General features: G+C 41.8%; 1 long non-coding RNA gene across 8 annotated transcripts in view; it reads left to right on the top strand.

The window, feature by feature from the left end:
• Positions 1-25,866, top strand: part of LOC141579403 (uncharacterized) — a 273,585-nt gene extending 247,719 nt beyond the window's left edge. For 4 of the 8 annotated variants that reach the window (XR_012510654.1, XR_012510647.1, XR_012510653.1 and 1 more), the window contains 6 exons: positions 679-765; positions 8,011-8,201; positions 16,894-17,001; positions 21,072-21,118; positions 22,669-22,810; positions 23,848-25,866. This is a non-coding gene — a long non-coding RNA (uncharacterized LOC141579403). Of the gene's footprint in view, positions 1-678; positions 766-8,010; positions 8,202-9,772; positions 10,142-16,893; positions 17,002-21,071; positions 21,119-22,668; positions 22,811-23,847 lie in introns of those variants that run through there. The other 4 variants (XR_012510648.1, XR_012510650.1, XR_012510652.1 and 1 more) reach the window with 4 other exon arrangements.
• Positions 25,867-26,295: the final 429 nt, after the last annotated feature.

The following is a 26,295-nucleotide window of genomic DNA, read 5'->3' as shown; positions in this document are numbered from 1 at the left end:
GGTGAGCGATCAGAGTCATTTTGTTGACTCTACTTCCAGAATGGAAAACTCAAAAGCTAATGCATCGAGGACCCCAGAGCAAACCATCTAGTCAGCAATACCAAGGCCTGATAGTTTTATACGAATGTGGAATGCACCAGACATATAATTAGGAAATAGGTTTTGCATTCTGGAAGAATCTGGTCCCTTTGCAGAGGTTGTTCGTTTCTGGAAGTTCTGAGATTTTATTGTATCCTTAGGGTGATCAACTCCGTTTCCTTAATGTGTGCAATTGCAGACATCCGTTTGTTGGGGCAGACGAGCTAACCTGTCACTGGGTGATGGATGTTTTCCTATTGCTCTGCTGAGGAGCATTAAGTTAAGCCTTCACTCCAGCGCCACAGATAGCTGAGACAACAGATGGCCTTCTTTGCAATTCCGAGGGACTGCTGCAGTAGGAGTTTCAGAAGAGTGGCTTCTATTTGTTGATGGCTTAAAATAGACTTGGCAAATAAAGAACTATTATTGTTATGTATGCCAGAGAGCACAGTGGCTGATGAAGGTGGAGCAGGAGGAGAGGAGGCAAAACTCGGTCCAGTTGCCTTCCTGACCTTGCAGGATGCAGTAAATTTAGGCTACTGGGTAGACGGAGGAAGCCAGAGTGGTTCTGAAGTCAAGTTCTATCTCTAATACTTGCAGGTGCTGAATATCCTTTCTGGGGCCACAAAAGTCATCTGAAGCACAACTGGAAGACAGACGATGCAAATCCGTTTTCAAGAATTATTGGTATGTTTCAGTGCATATTAATTCCGTTCATTAAAAATACTTATAATCAAACCCTGGAACCTATGAACTTTTAAAAAATGACAGTGTGGAGGTATATGAACAAGCTTAATATCATTTATCCTGTTTTCTGGGATTTCTATGACCAAGGGAAGTCTTTAAAATCTCTTGAAGCAAACAAAATTGCTGTCCCGTCAATATGTGTGTGTTCCGTCTCGGACCATTGTTGAGACACCAACATTCACGACAATAAGAAGGATTCTACTTCACATAAGACTAGACTATTTGATAAACTCCTGCAATTATTAGCAGTGTGCTGACTACTGAAAATCGTCATTGTTCAGAACTATCAATCCCACGAGAAAAAAAAATCAAAAGCCCAGTTGGAAGATTACAATTGACACTGCATGGTAAAAACCTTGCTGCTGTCTCAACACTGCAATTTAGGGGCTTCTCAGATGGAACGCTGCAGGATGGCCCAAAGCAAAATGCACCCACTGATGGAATGGGATTTGGTGTTTGTAGTGGTCTCACAAAAGACAGTGAAACTACATGGTTACATGTATTAGACACTAAAGAGATCGCTTCTAATATAAATGCTATCACATGCGGGCAGAGTATCTGCTACTTCTAGGTGCAAGAAATGCAGACTCTGTAATATCTGCAGATTGTCCAGGCACACCAGCCCCACTCAGGTGGCAGAGGATTATTCTACACTCTGCTCGCAGATCAAGGATGCAAAGTGTAAATGCTTTCAGCAGATGCTTTGACTCTTGAAGGTGTATGTCGTTCATGCTTCTTTAAAAGAAATTGCCAAAACTGGTGCCCTAGTTCAAATCATCTGGCATTTGGATCTCGGTTACTTTTTTCATATGACAGTAAAACCAAGAGTTGGGTCATAAAAAGACAGGCCAGTGCAAGGCGGTTGGCAGTTTATGCAACAGAAGTTTAATTCACTTAACATGAACGCGAGGTGAGGATGATGATTTGTAGATGATACGGAGGAACAGCAACTCCATGTGTGCTATCTCAGTAACTGGCGGAATGACACTTCACAGTATTTTCCAACAAAGACTTAAGCCTTCAAATCCCAGCATCCTCACAGCAGTGATGCTGCTGGAAGGATATGGTGAGTGTGCTCTTTAATTTTACGCATAGAAGGTGGTAGGTACCCTGATAGGCGCCGGGGATACACAAAACCTCCTAGAGCCAGGGTCCCCTACAGTTATTCCCATTAATACAGCCTGAGGGTAGAGAACAGCCATATATCTCCCCCACCTAATCTCCAAAGCATTTGAGTTTCATAAGAGGAAACCATGGTCATTTCGTCTAGATTTAGTTACTGCATTCACTCAGTTGAAATCTCGAGATGCACCTTTTGCTCTAACCGGGAAACTGGAAAGATTTAAATATCTAACTAAACAAAATGTATCAGTTAAGGTTTTTTGGTTGCAATCAACAGAAAGAAATTCTGAGCTGAGAAAGGAATTTAATAGAAAGATTTGGGGAAGTTCAATGGACAGAAGAAACATGTAAGCCAGGACTCAGAAAGGGCATGAACCAGGGCAGTGTCGGGGACCCAAACAGCAGGAAGGAGTGGAGCATGTGGGCAGGACATCTTCAGCAGGATGGATTTTTTTATCCGACACTTTAATACTTACAGATAAAGCTGAAAAGGGAGATGTTCTCTGAACACTGTAGACTAAGTTACAGGGGTTTTTTAAAAATCGTAGTTGTTTACTGTTTTTTGTTTTCTAGAAGTTGTGATGTGAGGTCACCGTGATTCAGTTCTTCAGGCTAATACTTCATTAATGATGGCTGTCAGCCCCATACTTGATGTGAACTGAGGGCTGGTGGAAACAGTGTTCTCCAGGAACATTCTAATAGACGAGATGTGAAAACAGGGTCTTAGCCTCAATCTCTGTTAAAACATGAATTCAAGGTTAGAGTCTTGAAAAAAAAAAACAAACTATAATCACAGTTACTTATTTGCAGCCTGGAGCTTCCTTCTGAGATGTCTTCCTGCCTAGTTCATAGCCCGCATCCATGTGGTAGAGTCCCTGGGCGTGCTCTTTAGTGCTCCCTGACCCCTGGAAGTCCAGACTTACAGGGTCTTTGGGAGAGCCCAGTGTATAGTAATCCTCTTCCCTACTAAGTGGGAACCAATTGAGATCCTGTAGTCAGCAAATGAAGGCAGAAAGCACCTCCTTGTTCAATGATAAAATTGATTTTGGAGACTGTGGCTTGAGTCGGGGGTGGGGACAGGGACAAGGATAAGCTCTCAGTGTTGAACACAGAAGTCACAGACATACTCAGTCCCAGTTCCAGGCAGCAGCTAATCATGTCAGGTTTCTCCATTATTCGGGGGACTGTCCCTGTAAAGTTACACCAAGAAGGAACAAAGGAGAATGTATACTGCTTAAAGGCAGCTTGTTCCAAAGAGGAAGGTAGGAGGAGAGCCATTTCTACTTCCAAACTCATCAATCAGGTAAGTCACAGCACTGCTCCCGGGGAGGAGTTACTGAGAAGGTGGGGAACAATCTATCGATGGGCATCCCCAGGTAGAGATGAAATGTTGTCTCCTTCAAGACCTTAGAGCACAAAGTCTAGAGAGAGACCAGTCACCTTCTCCTGTCTGCCTAAGGGTGACTTCTGAGTTCTAGTTTTCTTCTTGAGGACACACCTCTTCTGGTCTACATGTAATGGTGTACTTTTTTTTTTTTAATCAGGCTCATTTTATTTACAATCTTAAAACAGGAATATTGCAAATATAGGTACATTTGTTCATATATATATATATATATATATATATATATATATATATATATATATATCAAATGAAAAGGAAGATTTTGCAAAATTTCAGTTCTTTTGCTAAACAATCCATCAGACAGGTTGACTCATGTAGTGGTTTTAATGGTGACTTAGCTGGAGGGAAACATCATCTGTCTTTCTGGTTATATCTAGTATATCTTTAGTGGTACTCTTAATGTACAACTTTTGTCCTAGAGATATATAAGCTAGAGTAAGAATGGTGTTTTGTTTTGTAGTTTTTAAAATGTTTCCTGTTGCATGGGTATCTAATAGACATATTTCCTACTTCACCAGTTTTTCTACATTAATTTGTGTACCTCAGTTCAATTCCCAACTAGTCTACTTGCATTATCTGCTTACAAACAGTTCTTTGATATTTTTATATTTTATTATATAGCTTTTTAAAAATGACTTTATTTAGACATAATCGACATAGTAAACTGCACATATTTAAGGTGGACGATTAGATCAGTTTTGACAACTGTGTACACTGTGAAACCATCACCCCAATCATGACAGTGAACATGAGTCAAAGGACACAGAATCAACACTCATCGTGTCTCTTTGTAGTCCCCCTCTTCTGCTATTCAGACCCACCCTCCTCAGTGATCACTGATCTGCTTTCTACCACTATAGACATGTTTACATCACACTCTTGTTGTTTAGCTTCTTTCACTCTGCATAATTATTTCGAGATTCATCCATGCTGGTTTTTGTATATCTTTAGTTCATTCCTTTACACTGCTGATTAATATTCCATGGAATGGATATACCACAGTTTGTTTACCTGTTTACCTACAGAGGGAAATCTGGCTATCACAAATAAAGCTGCTATGAACATTTGTGTATAGATCTTTGTATGGACATATGCTTTCCCTTCTCTTCAGTAAATACCTAGGAGTGGAATAAGCAGACAATATGGTAGATTTAAGTTTAACTTTTTAAGTAATTGCCAAACTATTTTCCAAAGTGGTTGGTTATGCCATTTTATATTCTCACAATCAATGTATGAGGGCTCCACATTGGTTGGGTTTTCTTTATGTTTCTCGTGCTTGAAGTTCATTAGGATTCTCAGATCTGTGAAGTTTTAGATGTCATCAAATTTGAACATTTTTCCAGTCATTTCTTCAAAGATTTTTTTCTGTCTCACCCTCCTCTCATTTAGGGACTCTGATTACATATATGCTAGGCTGCTAAAAGTTGTCTCACAGCCTCTGAAGGTCATCATTTAAAAAAAAATTCTTTTTTCATTTCGTGTTTCATCTTGAATTGATTCTATTATTATGTTTTCAAGCTCATTAATATTTTCTTCTGCAATGTCTAATCTTCTATTAATTCCATCCAGTGTGATTTTTATCTCAGATGTTGTAGTTTTTAGCTCTAGTGTTTGATTTTTTTTTTTTTTGCATTTGTTTTTCATATGTTCTATATCTGTATTTTGGGGGCTTTCAGAATATAGTTATGATACTCTTTTAATGTCTTTGCTAATTCTAACATCTGTGTCAGTTCTGTGTAGGTTTGAACTGACTGATTAGTCTCCTCATTATAGGTCATATTTTCCTGCTTTTTAGAATGCCTGTTACTCTTTTATTGGATGCCAGACATTGTGAATTTTACCTCGTTGGCTCCTGAATATTTTTGTATACCTATAAATATTCTTGAGCTTTGTTCTGGTATGCAGTTAAGTTTCTTTGAAACATTTTGATCTTTTTGGGTCTTGCTTTTTAAGACTTGTTAGCCTGGACCAGAGCAGCATTTAATCTTGGTAATGTGTCCCTCAGTACTGAGGCAAGACCCTTCAACTACTCTACCCAATATCCCATGAATTACGAGGTTTTTCAGTCTGGCTGGTGGGAACAGCCTCTATTTCTGGTGCTTCATGAGTACTGAATACTTTTTCTTTAGTGCTTTCTCCAATTTGGACAGTTTTCTCATATACATAAACTGATCAATACTCTGATACACACTCAAAGGGAACTCTCTGCTGATCTCCAGAGTGCTTCTCTATGCAGCTCTTTCCTCTGACCCAGATACTCTATCATGCAACTCAAGCTGCCTTGGCAGTTGCTTGAGGAATAAGGTAAACTTGATCCCTATTATTCTATCTTGGCTACAAGCAGAAGTCAAAAATTTATTTTTAAATTATTTCAAACAAACAGAAAATGTTTAAGACATGTACAGAGAACTCCCATATTCTCTTTACCCAGATTTCCCAATTATTAATATTTTACCACATTTGTTCCACTTCTCTCTCTCTCTCTCTCTCTCTATATATATATATATAATATAATTATAGTTTTATCATTATTCTTTTTTAAACCATTTAAGCAGGAATTACAGACCTGATGATTCATCACTCTCACTTCCTCCAGGGTATATTTTTCCGAAACAAAGACAGTCTCCTACACAACCACAGCACAACCAAAATCAGAAAACAATGCCCATACAACACTGCTGTCCAGTTCACAGAACACTCTCAAGCTTTTCCAACTATCCCAACAATGTCTCTTTTGTTCTGGTGCAGCAGACAAATCAGGATCATGCATGGCATTAAATTGTCATGGATTTCCAATGTCACCCTATCTGGAATAGTTTTTAGTCTTTCCATCTTTCCATTCTGTAGTTATTCCTCTACCTGAGTTTGTCTGATGACTTCTCTTGTCCAGACTTGGGCCATGTGTTCTTTGCAGGAATGCTATGATATTGTGCTTTTCTTGGGACATCACATCAAGAGACACATGAGGTCAGTCTGTTCCACTGAGGTTACTATTCACTAGGTCAAACTGATGTTTACCAAGTGTATTCATCACAAAGTCACCATTTTCCCTCTTGTAACTGATGAGAATTCTGTAGGAAGGTATTTTGACACTGTACCAATATTTAGTTCCTAATCAAACCTCCACGCACCAGCCTTGACATCTATGGATGACTCATATCAAATCCCACAGAACCTGGTCTTAACACGTAGCAATTCATTTTGTTTTCCAAAGGCATCAGCTGTCCTGACAGAAGATCAGCTGTTCTAGCAGTAACAGTTCTAATCGCTGTCGAAGACCAATATCAAAAGAAAAACCATACCTTAAAGAAGCAGTTCCACTCACTTAACAATCCATCTATCTAACCATCAATCCATGTATCATCCATTCATTGAATAAGTATTGATAGCACTTTTACATGGTGCCAGGCTGTGGAGATTAAAAAAAAAAAAAAAAAAACCCAAAAAACAAAAACAAAAAAACAGAAGACACAGTGCTTGTACCTAATAGGCTCCTGGTTTTAGCAGGGAAAGACAATGTCAACAAATAATTACAAGTCAATGTGATTATAATACAACAATGTATTATAATGCAGGTAGGTATAAACTATATGGAGTACTGAAAGAAAATAAATGTTATTAGCGTATGAGATGTTTCCTGGAGAGGTAATAATGGATTGGGTCCTTTAAGGTGAGCAGGAGCTTGGGAGATATTTGCTGAGAGTGGAAATAAGTAGACTGCTCCAGTTAGAAGCAACAGCATGTGATAATGGATGATATAAAAGCATAGGGTACAAAGACTATAGAAGGAATTCACTGGAGGAGGGGAAGGGGGTGAGGGGAGGGAGATTGGTGGCGGGTGGAAAAATAGAGGTGGGGCCAGCTTGGTATGGGGCCAAATTGTTTTGATCATGTTAAGGAGTCTGGATTTTTTACTCACCAGGGGTTCCCACTAAAAGTGCAGATTCCTGGACCCCATCCCAAAGTTATTTAAATTAGAATCTCTGAGGAAGGTCTGCGAATCTGTATTTTAACAAACACCTCGAGTTTCAGGATCACTGCTAGAAGTCAAAGGGTGCTACTGAACATCTTAAAACAGAGTGAAATCATCAGCTTTGTGTTTTAGGAAGATCATTCTGGGACTCATGGAGGATGTCCTGAAAAGGGGAGTGGGTAGAAACAAACACCTGTGGCAGTAGACACAGCTCTCTCTCAGTTATTTCCAAAATACAGATTGCCAAGCCCTGTCTTTCCTGGGGATGATCTTAGCTGAATTTAAGGAATTTGTGGAGGAGATATGATCCAAGCTGCCAGCATTGTCTCATGCCTCTGAATTGGTCAAGGCTAAAAGGATAATCCAGACACAAAGATGCTCCACAGTGGATTGTTAGATTACGCTGGCCAGCAGGACTTGCCAAGTGTCTCATTATGGAACATGTTTGTTACTCCACATTCAACAGCAGGAGTTGCGGCAGATATGGTTGATTGGCATTTAACATCTCTTCCACTCTTCTTCCGGCGTAGCGGCTTTCAAACTTTTTTTTTAAACTCATTCCACAGAAAGAAAAAAACTTCCATGGCAATCCAGTATACACATGCGTGTGTGTTGCACAAAACAGAAATTACCCTAAGCTGACGCCCTCTGAAATTTTTATTCTGCTCTATTTTATTTCTTTCAGTGCTTTCATGATTCACTAAGGATGAGTCCTGATCCCCAGTGTGAAAGCCGTTGCTGTAATGTGCTTTCCTGTCCAACAGAGGCTGGAAAGTGAAAGACTGCGTTTTCCCACCTACTTCAGCTAAAGCTCCAGTTGTTTTCGGCTCTGCAAACCCAATGCCCTCACATTGCTTTTGCTACTTCTGCTGGCAGGTAAGTCATGGAGGGTTTTGGTCTTTCTTGGCAATGCCAGCAGAGGTTTTGCCACTAGCATAGGTGCCTTTTTTAAGAAGAAAAGCAAGGGGTATCCATTTTTGCTGGTGGAGTTTACATCAGGCATAAAATGGTTCGGGAACTTGCAGCATTCATGGCTTTTTAAGCATGGCACCTCCTTAATCAGGACAGCTTGTGACTGCAGTGGTTTCAAGGTTAGGCAGGGACAATGTGGTGCTGAAGGCTGAGGAGTCCTGATCCTAGAGGGGTAGGTGCTGCTTGGGTGCCCGGTACTGGGGTGTGGCTAGGGAGAGCGGAGGGAGGTCACCAAAAGGTCCCCCTAGGGACTGCTTTGTCTGCCCTTCCAATGACACTACCTGCCACTTAAGGACCTACAGTAAATCTCTACTTGCCTGAATTACCTAGAGAGGAGTCTTTTCTCTGTCTCAGAGCCCTGGACACACAGTAATCAGTCCTGCTGAAGTACTAATGAGATATTAAGTCATGGGGGCTCAGAACTTGCCTAAGTCTTCAGCTGTCAAACTTACTCTGGGTCCAAACACAAAAATGAATGAAGGACAACTACATCTAAAACACCAGCAGCCAATCAGAAACATAAAGTTGCATAAAAACAGCAAAACACACAAGATTATAGTTCGGTCTATAAAAAGTTTAGAAAACAGTCAAATTAAACCATATTGCTTAGAGATCCACATTTAAGGAATAGATTCATTTAAAAAAAAAAAAAAGGTGTTTATCAAAAAAGTCAGAATGGTAAGCAGGCGATCCATAAGGGTAGTGGAGATACTTCTGAGGTGCTGGCTATGTTCTATTTTTTTACCTAAATGGTGATTTCACAGTGTTTGGCTTATATACTTTTCTGTATGTGCATTACATTTTACATTCTCTCACACACAGAAAGGATGAAAATTTGCAACAATAAACAAAAATTTAAATTGGGATTCACACAGTTTATGATCACCCAGTCCATCTACTCATCTGATGCTTGAAGCTCCCTACAACTTTTCTGTCCTCTGTTTGACCCCTTCTGAAGAGCTGGAGTTGCATGGTTGTCACTCATGAGAGCAGTAACACACCCAGGCAGATAACAGGCGAGCCTCCTAGGTTTATTGCCATGGAACTGTGGTTGTCCATCCTCTTCCCTCAATTTCCAACAGACAGGCCACTGAAGACCATCTTTAAAGACCTCAAAAGGATCAGCGAATCTAACACTGAAACTTAGCACCGTCAGGACGTAGCCTCCCTCCCTTCCTCTGACCCTTGGGTAATAATATAGCTTCCTTTTTTCAATAGAGGGGCATCCATTTGCTTTTTTTTTTTTTTTTTTTTTTTTTTACTATTACTTACAAGAGCCAAGACAGCAACGATCAATACTATAGCAGAAAAAGAGACACTTAACACATGAGTTACCTTGAAGTGTGAGCTGCTCTTTCTTTTAAATGGGCTGCTAAGTTTGGGCAGGGCGACTGGGAGAGCAGAAGTGAGGGGGTGAGACAGAAAGAAAACTCCACCCTCTCTGTAGCCTCATTTCATATTTTCCGACTTTACAGGATGATCTGTTGAGTTGAGTAGGCAAGAGACAAGTGGCCTGAATCTAAATGACCATCCAGTGAAGGAAAAGTCACAACACAAAGGTTTCCACTTCTCCAGTCCTCAAAGAGAGAGACTGTTTGTGGGGTGGGAGGGCACGAATGCTGTCAGGATTAAATGTCAATGCTTGAAATCTTTTCAATCAAAAGGTGCCATGGGGGCTTCAAATAATACACTTGGTTTACAAGTTCAACTTTTTGTTTTGAAAGAAACACAGCCTCTGCAGGAAAACTTCTCCAAAAGCTTTTCACTTTTTCCTGGGGCTTCATAATACTCAGAAGATTTTTCAGCTGATTTGATTTTCCCAAATAAATGGGCATGATACTCAAGGATATTGTCTTTTGTTTGTCTAGTAAATATTTGCTGAATGAATTACAACGAGCAGATGAAAAAAAATATGAAAGAATAAATCACTATGATGAATTAGGTGGTTCTTTTTTGATATATACAGAAGTTACACATTTTCATGAGAACGATTTCTGAGAATTATGGGTAGTGATTCTATTATGACAAAAGACAAATAAGTAGAGCTGCCTCTCTACTCCAGGCAGGGAAAGGAAAGTTGAAATGTAAAGCAATTATCTGGATAATTCAGACAAAAAACCAACTATTGAGGGAAAGGAGGCCCTCTTTTTCCTGGCCCCAGTTCATTTGAGCCATCCAATAACACGACCCACTGGAGTGGAATTTGGCATTAAAGAGGCTTGTCTTGGCTCATGTCCAGTGGGGTTTAGTTACTGAATTCTTTAAAGGACATTGTTTAAACATGGTCTCCCATGTAACTGGGTTCTAAGGCATGAGCTGCAAGAACCTTGACACCGCCACGTGACTCCAGGGTATTATTCCATTGGATCAAATTATCCGGAAAATCACTCACATTCCAGTTCACCTTTCTGGGTTAGACAAAAGCAAAGTGTATTGCCCAGGATTTGCGCCACAATAATTACATGTGAATATCTGAAAGCTTTGCCTGAAGTGTGTTAATAAATATGATCCCAGTTCCTAGATGGTGTAGATAGAAGCAGATGGGCCAAAGGTGACAGTTATTTGGTAATTCCTCACTCACTACCCTTGCCTGCCACTTTCTTGGTTCCTCTGAATGCACGCTGGATTACTGAAAGAATTGTGTTGATTTAATGAATGGTAGAAATTACGACATTTAAGTTGCCCACCATTCCAATCTTCTTTCATGGCTCTAACTGAACACTTGTTTACCAATGGGGGAAAAACACAAGGATGTCTTGCAGAGAGTAACCGTGTTGTAGAAATAGCAACTGTGGCTTTTTGCTTTCTTTAGTTGGCTGGCCATGCCTGAGGAAGGTTTTTTGTAAGATGACCTGGGGTTGGGCATTCTGCCCATGCGCACACCTGGCAGACTGGAGCCTCCTATCCTTGGGAACTTGGATACATGCTGAGTTCCCATTTTCTTTGACTGCAAAACAGACAAGGACCAGCTGGTTAGTGCTGACACAGCTCACACTACTGGCGGGAACACTACTTAAGTGTTCTGCGTTTGCTCATTATTTATCAATGGGGAGACATTTCTCCGGAGAAAAGCATGTCCTTTGTCTTCTGACGGAAAGATCGTTCTTCCAATGGGGGATGATCTAGAAAGCAAAAACTGGTAATTCATTTCCCATGTGTAGGCCCCATGTGTAACTCCCCATGTGTAAGTTTTCATTTTAAAAGTTCGAGTTCAAATAAAAGAAATGGATTGTGGCCCTAGAAATCCCAGATACTTAACTTTTCCTGGTAGCAATATGATTTTTAACAGCTGAATATGCCATCTCTCTTTTGAGCAGGTTGCTTTTGCCACCAGTTTGAAGTACAGATCACTGTTACAAGCACTATTAATTACTTGAAGATAACTTCACACTGGAAATAATTTTTAACATCCTCAGCCTCGAGGGAACAAATAACGCAGGGCTGGGTTTAGTGTGTTCACGTAGGCAGAACGCTTTCCTGTCGGGCTACGTGGACTTTGCAGGAGCCCGCAGGCCCCGGGAGACAGAAAAGTGGAAAATCAGACACTTAGCTAATAAAGTGTAGAGAAAGGGCTCTTCTGATTTTCCAGCATTATGTGGGATGACATTAAAAAAAGTAATAAAGGGATTTTTTATACCTTTACCTAAAAGTGAAAGCTCCCAGGCTCTCCTTCGTCTCCTCTTTGCCTTCTCTCCCTCCCCTTCTGTGTCTCTGATTCTTTTTGGTCTTGTTAGATGGAATATGGGCGTCTCTTTTCTCTTTGAATTATTTAAGTTACTCCAGTTAACACTGGATTCATATTCATCCGAAGAAGCTTATTTTTGCTTAAGTTTTCCAACCATGAAACTTGCAGAGCATAATGGAAATGTAAGTGATACTTAGCTATTGTCCTGGAACTAGACCCCATTACAATTATATGTAAGAGATATTTAAAAATAACTGTAAAACAGGATGGATATTTATGCTCTTCTGAAGATGAATAGACTTATTTATAGGTGGAGAGACATTCCATAAGATAAGCTAAAATTAATCATATTGCTGAAGTTTTCAAAGAGGTCAGAGTCCAAATTAAATATAGAAGGGCAAACCGGTTTCTTCCTTTTGCGTATTTTAATGAAGACTAGAGAGGCTGGGGAAATATTTATATTCTTTTATTCATATTTTCAGGATTGCCTCATGTCTCGATTTTTTTTTTTTCCAAATCTCTCATTTAAGTGAGGGTACTTCAAAGTGAATATGGGTATTCTCAACTCCTCATATCTTAAAAAAGAAAAAAAAAGAAGAATTAATGGGGCTGGAAATTTAAAAACAACAGATGTACTAAAAGTGTGATTACGGCCATGAGTAAGACATACGGGGGAGTTCCACCACTTTATGGAGCTTTGGTTGAGGGCTGATTGTATCACAGAGAAACTGGAGCCCCGGAGCCTCACTAAGACCATCTCTAGGAAATGACTGCTGATTTCCCTAGGAGTGCAGTAGATAAGGAGTGTTTCTCCCTAAACATAGCTCTCTAACTGCTTTGTGGTTAACAAGACGCCCCGCTAAGAATTGTGGGTAGCTCATTTAAGGATGAATATTGAGATATGTGCTGTGTGGTGAGGGAGGAAATCGTGCTCCCGAGGAAATTGTGCTTCCATTACTCTGATGGAATTTAAAGGTAGAGGGGGATCGGCTCTTCCACTCTGGGGCAGACCTGGAGAAGTGACCTGAACTCCAGAATCCAAGGTCAGAAAGAGGCTTCCAACAGTACCACTTGTGCTGAATCAGTGACATTGCTTCCATTCTGGCCCCAGGATTTTTTTTTTTTTTTTGCCCTCCACAGAGCTACATAGTTCAGTCATGACGCCTTGAGCGAGCAAACGTCTTCAGACAGTGGCTGAGATAAGAAAAAACCAGGCGAGGCCGAGTCTCAGGCACAATGGTGTGCATGCTGATATCACTGAGTTATGAACTATTTCTTTTTAATCCAGTTTCAAAAGATGACTTCCTCCATATGCAATTAATTCTACATATAACTACAAGGAACTGCATATTTCCGAACAGTTGTGTCATCAGTATGAATGTTTAAACAATCTCTGTGGTCTCTTTCCCACAAACTGATTTAACGTGTATATAAAGAGGCTTTTGGGATGAGCATTTTACATTTGCTTCTCAAACTTCAGCGTCTGTTTTCAGTAAATATTGAGGATGAAGCTTCCCCCATTCATTCCTGGAGCACCGGCCAATTGCAACTCAGGAATGCAGTTCTTGGGCTTTTCATGAAAAAAATTCTCCGTTTGTGAACCTAGGCTTTCTCAGGCCACATGAACAGGACCTCACGAGAATAGATGTGGGACAGACAGTTGGTTGAGCTGGCCATACACAGATTATCCTAATTAATATCAAAACAGTGGGGGCCACACAGACCTAGGTTCAAATCCTGGCTCCATCCTACAGACAGGGGACCATGTGTCCGGTTTGCTCATGGTGGTCCCAGTTCACTTTTACTGCTCTGGTGAAACTGTTAATAGTGTCCCTTTCAAAACTGTCCCAGTTTGAGCTAGAATGTATAAGATCATTCTACTAACACCCAGGTGAGGTCTCCGTGCTCTTTGTTTTTAAGGGAGCAGCAATATGTGTTGGGGTTCTGGTTCTAGAGACCCATTTCACAGGCCCAAATCATCATAAAAATAACTCACGGTTAATTAAAAACACAACTATACATGTGACAGAATAACTTACTGACAAACGAAGGTTTCATTTTTCTCCCCACATATTTGTTTTCTCTTCTTTTCCCATTTCAAGTCGAAACCAGTCCCTGGTGTGCTCCCTTGCCTCAGGGATTTTTGCAGGATGGAAGGTGGAAGCCCCTGTAAAGTCTATGGCTCCTCCTGTTTTTTGTAAGTGCTGGTGGCCCCTGAAGAAATAACAAGGGCACCAGACTCTAATGAAGAGGGATGGCGCACTGGAGGGCAGAGAGTCAGAGAGAGAAGCTCTTCTGCTTAAGGAGGCAGAGGAGCAAGACCGCAGAGCCCGCTCAGGAAGCAAGCAGACGGGGTGGTGACATAAACGCCCAGCAGGATCAGCTGTGCAATTTGTGGGGCCTAGTGCAAAATGAAACGGTTGCCCCTTGTTCAAATTTCAAGATGGCATCAGCAGATAAAGAAGTTGTGATATATTTACACAATGGAATACTACTCAATCATAAAAAATAATAAAATAATGCCATTTGCAGCAAATGGACGGTCCTGGAGAACATCATTCTAAGTGAAGTAAGACAGAAAGAGAAAGAAAAATACCATATGAGATCACTTTCACTTATATGTGGAATCTAAAAAAAAAAAAAAAAAAAAAAAACTTATCTACAAAACCGAAATAGACTCACAGACATAGAAAACAAACTTATGGTTACCAGGGTGGGTAGGGGTGGGAAGGGATAAGTTGGGGTTCGAGATTAGCAGATACTAACTACTATATATAAAATAGACAAACAACAAGTTCATACTGTACAGCACAGAGAACTATATTCAGTATCTCGTAGTAACTTATGGTGAAAGAGAATATGAAAATGAATATGTGTGTGTGCTGTATGACTGAAGTATTTTGCTGAACACCAGAAATTGATACAACATTGTAAACTGACTGTACTTCCATAAAAATATATATATATATAAAAAAAAAAAAGATGGCATCAGCAGAGCATTAAAACAAATTCAAGGCTCTTCTGAGCACAGAACCTTGTGAGACTACACACAGACTCGCAGCCCTGCAGTTAGCCCTGCCCAGAGGAGTTGGCTTCTCCATGTGCCAAGAGGGAGGCACCCTCTGCAAAACCCCCTAACCCCAAATGGTGCCACCAACATCCAGGCCCGCCCTGGGCCTCACAGAGTGGATGCCAGTGGTACCTTCCAAGGTTAGAGGCCCTTCCTCCGTCGTCTTCATTCCAAGTAAACCTTGTGGGTTCTGATGTGACTCTGGGGAGAAGAGGGGTTCCCAACCAGGATGAGATGGACATTCTTGCCATCTTAGAGGAAGGATGGAGGCTGAGAGGCAAAAAACTAAGTTGATTTAAAGAAATAAAGAAATTGATATGTTTTGCACACTTTAGTTGTTGGACTAAAATTTATTCCACATATGCTTTTATAAATATTTAAGTTTATAAAACCAAATGTTTAATATAAGATCCACACTGTAAATATTCCTTTGAGAGTATTTTTCTGCATGGACTGGGATGGCTAAGCTTCTTAAAATCTAAGTCCGTAAAGTGGAAGAGAAGATGCCTGCTTTCTTGGTAAACCTCCGAGATACCCACAGGCTTTCTTCACCACTACAAGGACCTTTGATCTGCACTTAACATTCAGATTGTTTGCTCAAACATTTTCCTTATCCATTTCATGAGCAAAAATGCTCTGAGAGTCCCTGAATGGTAGGTTCTGTGGGATGAGAAGTTCTATGGTTTTGGTTCACTGATTGTGTATTTGGACATCTTATTTATGACAGTAAATGTTTATAAAAAATGTAATTCTCTGTAATAGTGTGTTATATTTGAGCAAGTTACTTAACCTGCTACCCTTATCTGTAAAATGAGGATCATACCCACCTCTTGGGGTGCTGTCAGGACTCAGTAAGATGACAGAGAGAGTACTCAGCACACAGGAAATGCTAAATGGTTGCCGGGTCCTGGACATGACTGTGCCGTGCTGATCACACAATGGGGACCCAGCTTCTAGTTCATGGGTTACCTCAAGCTTTTTTTTTTTCCTGGTAGTAAATGAGAGAACTCACACTACCAGGAAGTTCTGGGAATTTTGTGGTTTGAACATTAAGATAATTGATTTCTCCCCCCAAACACAAGTTAGCACCAATCTCTTCAGAGGCCCATGGACCACGGAAAAGATTATTTCATGCTGCTGCCAGCCCCTTCTGGCCTTGGGCAGACATTGGGTCATTGAGGATTAGAGTCAAAAAGGAGCAGAAATCACAGCCTTCACAAGTGACTTAGAAACTCCTGGGGGCACACAAGGGGCTCCCCAGTATATGTGGTCCCAGATGACTCCTCCCCACTTGTCAGAGGAAACTCCAACTGTTACCTGTTTTATATACTGTTTATCTAAGTAAGATTTTCTTTAACTAAAGGACACAGCTAAAAAACAGAATAAAAAGACCCTTTGAACATCACGGATCTGGCCCAACTCCTGCATTTTAGAGTTGATGAAATTTAGAACTAGGAGATGGTTTTATGGTCCAACATCACCTAGCCGGTTTGCGGCAGGGCCAGGAGGACAGGGAGGTCAGCTCCCAGTCCCGTGCAGTTTCACTCCGGCAGGCTGCCTCTTGTAGAAAGATGGGGCTGACATCGCAGATGTTGTAGGGTCAAGATTTCCACCTTACAAATCAGATGTACAAAAACAGTAGCTTATTTGTCTTCTAAACCAATTTAATCTTGCTCTGAGGCTCTTGTTCCTACAGATGGCAGGCATAAGAGGCTAAATAGCCTCTTCCAGGGTGAAAAAAAAGGAGGGGGACTGAACTCACTCAGTTCAACACTGAAATTTCCTATGGGAACCAATTCCCTAACTTCTGAGGCTCTTCCTCCTCCTCCCTTCCTCCCAAGATGGCGTCTGGATGATGGAGAAGTTTATGGACCCTCATGGAGCAGGAGGAGGGATGTGTAACTCACAGGTTGTCTTTCTCTGCCTGCTCCTGCTGCTCCACAGCTGAGGTACGACTCCTCTCAGTCTTTGGGCATCAGCCTCTATCCTCCCTCCATGTGCTGTGTAAGTGTTTGCAGCTGGTGTAATTTGTGGTCTGCTCTCTCTGCATAGGCAGTCTATGGTGATGGCTCCCAGGGAGCCAGGCCATCTCCTCCTGGGAAAATTCTAACCAGGGTACCAGTGCCATGCGAAGGCCATCTTTAGAGAAGAACTCTCGGCCGTTCAGGGGAGTCTCTCTTCATCAGGCACCTCAACAACTAAAATTAACTCAAGTTTTGAATACATTCTTCCCTTAACTTTTTTTTTTAACTAAAAAATTAAAAGCAGACACACACTTTAAAACATAGGTCTCCTGTTAAAGACAGCAGAATAAAAACACGTATGCCGTTCCTCTTCCTAAAAATCCAATGAAAACAATAAATGGAACAAAGAAAGAAGGAAATATCTCCCTATCATGAATGAAGCAAGGAAACAGCTACAATCCCAAACCACAAACTATGAAGAATACCGGCCAAATATTGTGGGCACGGATAGAGACGAGGGAGGCCCTTAATGCTGACAAATGCCTCCTTGGATCTCAAACAGGATCTATATTTCTCTAAAATTAAGTGAGGCAGCCCTAAAAAGTCAAGCCAATGATCCTTTGCTTAGAGAGGGGAAGTTGCAGGATATGAATGGGACATGGGAGAAATGGGGACCATTTTGGATTTTTCACTTGGCACTTTTCTGAACTTTTTGGAAAAAAAAATATATGAGTACTTTTTGCCAAAACAATAGCCATTCTAGCAATCAGTAAAATCTAAAAACAAAACGAAACAGAAAAAAACACAGTAACTGACTTTATTAACTGTGTGTCAAAGGGTTAAAGGATAATTAACAGCTGCGTCAGAATTCTTCTTAAGGAGAGACAGTCTTCATTTAATATTTTAATGGGTCACTTGGTGTGAAAAAAAACAGATCATATCTGGAGTCTAGAGGAAGAGGGGGAAATAGAGGGAAGGCCAAAGTGTTCTCATTCATGTATGGGTACAATTAGTAGGGTCTGACTGAGATAATTACTCCTGAGAAGTAAGAGGGAAGAGAATGAGCGAGGACCCAGGAAACAATGGGCATGAGGGTGGCAGGAGTAATAGAACCTGAGTTAGCAGAAATGGCCAAGAGTCTTTCCAGCTTTGAGAATTCTATGGTTCTTAAGTTACGCCTTACTTTGATATGAAGATCTCCATGGCTTACCTCTGCCTTCCGCTACACCACAAAGGTCTTGGTTTTTTATTTATTTGATTGATTGATTGATTGATTTGGCTGGTTGGTTGGTAGGTTGAATAGAAATGAAGAGAACCAAAGGAATGAGACAGCACTCTGGAGAAGATCAGCAGAAGTATAAGCTCTGAATCAGAGCTAATTAGGAAAGCCACAAGCTCCTCCCACCCCCAGCCCCGGCCCATCCACTGCCTATTCCAAACTCCTTTCCCCTACCTGCAAAGGAGCTTAAGCCACTTTCATTTGTTCCTCGTTTGTCCTCTAGATGAACTATGTTGTGGGCTTGGGGTTGGGAAAGAGAAGGGTGGGGCCATTTTGATAGAGTCCAAGTAGGAAGTCATGATAAGGAGCAGTGCAGAGGGGGCACGCAGAGCAGAGAGATTGACATGGGATCGACACCTGTCCACAGGCAACCATTCTCCGTCTCGAATGGCCACCTACATACTATTGACACACCCACCATAATTTTTTCTAGACACTTCCCTTCTCCCAGTGCACCAACCACATGTTAAAAAAAAAAAAATCCAACAGATGAGGAAGAGGATAACAATGATTCTTACTGGAGACTCTTCAAGACCTCAGTCCTTGCTAAAATAGCAGAATAATATTTTGAATCCAGCAAAGATTCCTTCTCACTCTAGGGTCTTTTTTTCCTTCTGAAGGACCTTCTTTTGTAAATAGCAAGGGCTTCTAATAATACTTACTTTTTAAAAAACTGTTATTTTCCAAAAGCCCAGATCTCGAAGACAAATCATCTCCCAACACACTCGTTATACAGCAGTGGAGAGGAAACAGGATAACCAAGATTTATAAAGCTTCCAGTTTAAAAAATAGAAGAATAAGAAACACCCAGCGGTCATTAAGCAACAGCAAATAACAAATCCCGCCGAACAGAGATAGCAAATGACTCCCAGCCCAGACACTTCCTTGGTCAGTGACTCTAGAAGCTGCCCTGTGGGGTCACGTCCTTGTAAATTATCCCAGATGAGTTCATCCTGGGTGGGTGGGTGAGAAAGAACATGGCTTTCTTGGGGGATACACAGATTGCATAGGCATCTTCCTGCTGGTGTGGCTCTAAAGGCCTGGGATCTGTTTTCGGGATAAAATCACAGGTGTTGGCCAGGCCGACTTGAGGTGTCTTTGACAATGTGGTTTCCTAAAAATCTTAGTTGGCGTCTGTTCTCCTTGCTTCCTGTCAATGGCAAGTACATGTAGACAACGGCCAAAGATCCTGTGTGAACAGTCTTTAAACCTGAAGATTTCCTCCTTTTCCTTCTGACGTCAGACATCGTCCTTTCCTAGCTCTTCTTCAGTGGCCACTCCTTTGAGACAATTTGAAATCATAGCTTCTTATGGTGAAACACCCCCTGAACTCAAAATTTTCCGATGGGTCCGAACAAGGCATCTTACGGAGGACTGTTAATTGATGGGAAAGAGGAACAGTGTCTTATTAGCTAAGGCGACTACTTTGAAGTCATTGCTTTAACTGCCTCTTTGTGGGATAAAGAAGCAGGTGTCTTTGTGAGCCCTTCAAAGCTCCACATCAGGGGGCTTCTCTGCCTCTTAGGAAGTGGCCACAGTCAAGAGCCCCTCCCCTAGTAACACAGTACTGGCCAGCCTTAGTACGACGTGGTGCATGACAAAAGGCAACTTGCCTCGGCCCAGCGGCAGCCCCCACCCCCAAGCCCAATTCCACACTTCAGATTCTGATAGAGCCTCGATTCACCCTACTTTCAGAGACCAATTTTTTATTCGTTTCTTTACTTCTTCCTTTTCTTTTCTTCTTCTTCTTCTTCTTCTTCTTCTTCTTCTTTTCTATTGCAAACTGGAATCCATTGATGCTGGTGGAAGCAGCATTCTCTGAGTTACTAATGGTGCAGTGGCTCAGTGGGAGGTCTGGAGGAAAAGACACGCAAGGCTAGCTCCTAGGAATGCAGCCCAGAACCGCACACAGAAGTGACCTGCTGAGATGCTGCTGCCACCTCCACTCTTTGTCGCCGCACTCACCTGCAACATGGATGTGCAGCGCTCAGAACGCCATCTGTGTACTCGCGTTGCTGCCTCCCAAACCAGGGTTTCATGTGGGTATGCTTGAGTGCTGGATCTTAGGTCACATGTCTGCTCCCTAGTAGAGAGATGCTGGGAAGTTCTTCCCTAGGAAAGTAGGACTAACAATGTGGGAAACTGTGAAAATGTAGAGCAGGGGTTTAGCAGCAATGACAGGTATCTGCTAAAGAGGATTTTGTTCTAATGAGCAATTTTCTTCTAAAAGCTCTTAAAAGATCCAGACCTTAAAGAAGCTGAGTAGTAGAGAAAGTGAGGGAGAAGCAGGAGGCTGAAACATGCTTTGGTTGAAGATGTGTAGAAGGTAGACCTCTAGGGTCCCTCATCCACACCCGTACAGCCAGGCATTCATACTTCGTCCTGTCCCCTCCTCCCTCCCTTCCCCTTAGAAGGCTAGAAGTTTCTCCTCTGTTGAAGTTCCAGGATCAGGATACCAGGTCTAGAGGAGGGCAGCGCCAAAGAGCTGGGCTGAAAACAAGAGATTAAGTTAAATTCTGCTTGCTAAAAGTGGGAATAACCTACTTTCAAAACCCTGAATGATGCTCTCAACTATCTCTAACTATATTCCAGCAGCAGGCATTCTGGGAAACTCCACTCCGATCCCAGGCATCTTTGCTGTGGGCTTGGAAAGGAGAATGGAGGGGTTGTAATGATCATCTGGCTCCCTGCTCAGAACACGTCAGTACAGTGTTCTCATTCACTTCTCTTCTCCCCAGAATCTAGTTTTTAACGGCCCTACTATTTCATTCCTTAGCATCCTATGAGGCTCCTAAGGGTGTCCTGGACAAGTCAGGGGAAAAGGTGAGCCTTATTCATTTCTAGTTTAAGAAATAAGTGGATGGGGTGGGTTTCAAGATGGCGGAATAGAAGGATGTGGAGCTCACCTCCCCCCACAAAAACATCAAAAATACATCTACATGTGGAACAATCTCACAGAAAACCTGTTGAACTGTGGCAGGAGCTCTTATACTAGAAAAGCTACAAGAAAAATCTCCACATCATCAGGAAGGACAAAAGGAAAAAAAAAAGACATGAGTGAAATGGTTTAAGTTATATTTATAGTTTTGTTTCCCCCACAGTGAACTAGACATCACACAAAAGACACAGCTTGATGATCAAGCACAATATCTAACAGCTAAAACAATCACATTCTCACTCCTAACTACAATTTAGGATTTTTTGGCGGAGAAAAGATGGCTCTCCCAGGTTCCAGCGCCTGGGAGCCTGACACCACATGCCACCTGCTGGTGCTGAGCTGTATCGCTCGGCAGTAACTCCAGAGGCCAGGAGGGAACAAAGGGAACTCGCATCCCTTCCACGGGGTGGGGGCGGGGGCGCTCCCACAGGCCCTCTGCTGCAGGTTTTCAATGTGAACAAGTCCAGACCACGAACTTAAGAGGAATGAGGAAAATAAGGACTATCCTCTTTTGGCATGTATCTCAAAATTGTCATCATTCACTTAAGGCTCATAACCACAAAGACATTCCTGCTTATTTTCTCAGGTGTTGTGAAGCTTTGACGTGGGAAGAAAATATCACTTCTAGAAGCACAAATTAGCCTGATTCAGATTGCCCTGATTTTTACACCAACCCTGCTCTCAAAGAACATGGCATCTTCTTAAGGAAGCAGGTCTTGGATTCTATGCAAGCCTGAGTGTTGAAAGATCATGTCCCACTCGATGATCTTCCCCGGGTTTCAAACTTTGTTCACTACCGGGAGGTTTTCAAGGGTGGCCAGAGAGCAGATAATGCAACTCACACCTTTTTCCATAGAAAATATCACTAAATAGTCTTAATTAATGGATGCAAATTCTACATTCCCCCCCCCCATCCCTTGTGTTAAATTGCCTTTGATCAAAGTTAGATTATTTGAGCAAGACGAGTCTGGCCCAGTCTCCATGGTTTGCCTAGTGTGGAAGCCCCTAGAAAGGCCTTGTAGGGCAACATGTAAGGTTTACTCTCAGGGTTTATGCCCCACTTTTATAAATCAAAACACAAGCAAACATACAAAAGCTTCCCTCACAGGGCATACATTCATATTTGAGCCAACAAACACATCGATCCTTACCTACTAAAAATGTACTTAAGTCTGACCACTGTTTGCAAATTATAGCACTGAATATTCTATAGATGCCAAAAAAGAAAAAAACAAAAGCAAAGATAGTGTTTTCATACAGCCTATGCTGTGGGCAAGCTACATGCAAAGGCTTAGAATTCCAGAAGCCAAGCCCATCAGCCTAGAAGTGGAAGAAATCTCTGTTTCTTGCCCAGTCGGGTCACTTTGATAGCACATGTGTTCTGTGGTATAAAACTAAAATATCCAATGGACTCTTTTCCTTGCATTTTGCACAGCGACTACAATGAGCTATTAATCAATGAAGCAGCTGGCATGGCCCCTGCCCTGACGGTTCCCTGAAAGGCCAGGCCGGTCTAGGGAACACCACCAGAAGGTCTGGAGTTGGCGGAAAGGATGGTGGGAGGCAGGTGGTAGCAGGTGGGTATCTTCCAGTCCTCCATAGATTATCGACAAAAACTTCAACTGGCCAGCATCTTTGTTCCACCCTGAATAGAAGGCCACCCTAATGGCCAAGGTGCAGATTCCCAATTCTTGGGGTAGGTTTTACATTTAAACCTCCAGGTACAGAGAGAAATTGGTGGATGGGCTGGAAGGTATTGAGAATGAGTCTGGGTATCCGGAAAGCTGAGTTCTCGACCTGGGATTGCCAGCAGTTAGCTGAGACCTTCCCAAGTCAATATACCTTTTCCAAGTGTCTATTTTCTCATCTTCCAATTCCTCCTCTTACTCCCTTCTCACTTCCCCCTGCTCACCTCTTGCCCCTTTACAGACTGGGGAGGGGATGGGGAGCAGTGAAAGTCCTATGAGCTCCCTCCTCAAAGTGTTGGAGTAGTTAGCTTCAGTTCCACGGAGCAACTTTTAAATACCGTGCCTGGCCTTCCCATCCCTTAATGCTAGCCAGCCCATCATTTGTCCCCTCCTTCCTGTTTTCCTCTCATTCCTGTCCCTCTCTGTCTACATCAGAAACATCCTTTTTCCGAGTATCTAACCAATCCTTCCCATTCTGTTTCACTTTATTGACCTAAGATGCTATGTCCCTATGGCTATGTGTTATTTCTTTTTCTTTCTTTTTTTTTATTGAAGTAAAATTTATTTACAATGTTGTATTAACTTCTGGCATACAGCAAAGTGATTCAGTTATTTCTTTTAAAAATAGTGAGTCTGTGGCTAGCCAGTCTTACTGCAGAAATTTCATAAGATGTAGAAAAGCACATAGTGATGTTGGTGAAGATGATGGTGGTGATGATGGTGGTGGTGATGGTGGTGATGATGAAGGTGGTGCTGGTGGTGGTGATGGTGGTGGTGATGGTGGTGATGATGGTGATGTTGATGGCTAAGGTTCATTGAACACTTGCTCTTTGCCAGGCAATGCTGAAAGCACTTCATATGTATTCATTTGTTCAACACCCTATGAACCCCATAAGATAGTTACTCTTATTATCTCCATTTTGCAGGTAAGGAAACTGAGGCATAAAGAAGTTAAGTGACATAGAAGAGAAAGCTAAAAATTCCTCATAAGATCATGCTGAGAATAACTACGTATAACCAACATGGAATCCTTATTTCTGACTTAATGGAAGGCTACTTGCCTCATGCATGCATTTATTCTTTCAAAAACCATTTTGCCACAACTGCCCTGTGGCCAGTCATGCACTGACGGACTTTTTCTGATAACTGCTTTAGTCATCAAATGCAGAAGGAACTTCAGGCCAGGGGAAGGAGAAGGAGGCTGAAATCCACTGCCATCCTGTATCCTTATTCCCAGATCTGGCCATACCAGAGACAGAAATCCAAACAAAAACTCAAGGTCTTGCCAAGAGCCAGCTTTGGACGTGAGGGTATTAAAAAAAAACCAAAAAGCAGCCGCTCCTTCTGCTTGGAAGCAGTTATTTCAATGACTGACATATGTCCTGGAGGAACAAGTGTCATCTTACTAATGGGCTCTCATTAGTGATGGCAACAACTATAAAACACATACACACCATGCATGTTTAATGACATGGGGAAGTGCTCATGATGTATTAGAGGAGAAAAGAAAACCACAAAACAGAATGTGTGTGGGGGGGTTGATGGCAAACATTGTTCCAAAGAAAAAAGCACCCATAAGCATTGAAAAAGCACTGGAAATTTTTTGAAAAACGAACAACTTAGTAATCTTGCCTAAAGAGAGGTTATAGGGGATTTTCCTTTTTTTCTTTTAGTTCCCCAGATTTCCACAAAGAACATTTATTATGGATATGCTTAGAAAAAAGTCCATAATATTATTATTTTTTAAGCTGTACAAGGTGATTAGTGGTTGAGAGGCAACAGATTATATTCAGGTAAAATTCAAAGTTCCCAATTATCTTTTAAAAGGGAAGGAAATGAATATTTATTGGCTAGGCATTTTCTCTTACATTACCTTATGCAAAAGGGCTTCATAAAGCTTTGTAAGGTCAGTATTCTATTGCTGCGGGGGCAGTAAGTACGATGACCATGGTCCCTGGACTGTTAAGGGGTGGAATGTCCAATTCTGCTGACTCCCAGACTCAGACTCTTCTCCAGGCCAATGGTGTTCCACCAGTTTATTCTCTAACACGAGCGTAATACCGTACTTTCATCTGTAGCTCTTTGAAGCAATGATGGAGAGTAAGAAGGGAAAGGGAGGCAGGGGGTAAATCTCAGAAGCTGCTGAAGCTCCCAGATAATCCGATCTGCTCTGACTCTCCCCCCTGGCCACCCAGGGGGTGGTATTATGGGGGTGGTGAGGGGGCGCTGAGTCAGCAGCATGATTTCCAGGGTAGTGAGAAGCCCATCACGGCAGCAGAATACGTCTCCAGAGACATCCTTTGGCTTAAGATTCCTTGTGACTTTAGCTAAAATGCAAATGACTCTGAGCACAAAAATGCCTTAAGCCTTATCACTTCGGAATATAAATGTTTGTCAACTGCTCTCCCAAGTGGACAGAGGGGATGGTTATGAACACCCTGAGGAAGACAGATATACAGAAGGCGAGGAGGGCATTGAAAAGCCACTGGAGTCTCCTTGCCCTTCTCCGTGGCCCTGCCTGCCAATGGCTGGCCTTGATTATAATATTTAGGTTTCTGTGTTTATATCCTGTCAAGGGAAAGCAGAATATCACATTCTATCAAGTCACTTGAAAAGAACCACTGATTTACAACTCCAAGGCACTAACAGAGTGTTTGATTTAAAGGAGTGTATCTATGTAACTGTAATAAACACACCACACTCCAGAAAGTCTACAGATAGCTTCTCTCTCAGTAAATGGCAAAGAAGTACTAGGGCTTGTTTATATTCCTTCCTTTCCCTAAGGGTTATCAGGGCCTTTTTCATCACCTTGAAGGGAAAACAAATGATCAAAAGATGGATGACCCCTCGTCCCTTCCATATCTCCTTCTTGGTATGTCAGAAAGCTTTCCAGCAAGGCAGGGCCAGCTAATTATTTTCTTCTAATCAATCAGCTATTTTAATGATGTGTGACACTCCTGATCTATCAGTACCATTAAGATAGCGTCTGCTCTGTTGGTCTGCAGCTAGTTTACAGACAGTTCACTAGCCAGCGTGGACCCTCCAAGAATCCAAACTCATGTCCATCTGGGTGTGGACTCTGGGGCCCCCAGAAGGACAAAAGTCAGCCCTGGAGTCAGTGTCTGGCGGGACTGATTTGAGGAATTAGTGAAATGCAAGGCTGCCCCCCAAAATCTACCACAGAACCTGAAACTTTCACTTGTTCCCTTGAGGTTTTTTTTTTTTTCCTCTCTTCAGAAGTCACTGTCAAAATTAAAAAAAAAAAAATCTTCTCTGAGGATAGCTAGGCGTTACCATCTATTTCCACGGTACCTCAGAAATCTTTGGCAAAACGGCTGCCTTTAGCAGAGAGCAAAAAAACACAAAAAGAAAGA

The sequence above is a fragment of the Camelus bactrianus genome, chromosome 12, assembly GCF_048773025.1.
Source record: "Camelus bactrianus isolate YW-2024 breed Bactrian camel chromosome 12, ASM4877302v1, whole genome shotgun sequence".
NCBI classification, from domain to species: Eukaryota; Metazoa; Chordata; class Mammalia; order Artiodactyla; family Camelidae; genus Camelus; species Camelus bactrianus.
Note: the sequence above shows the minus strand (reverse complement) of the source record. Positions and strands in the feature narration are given on the sequence as shown.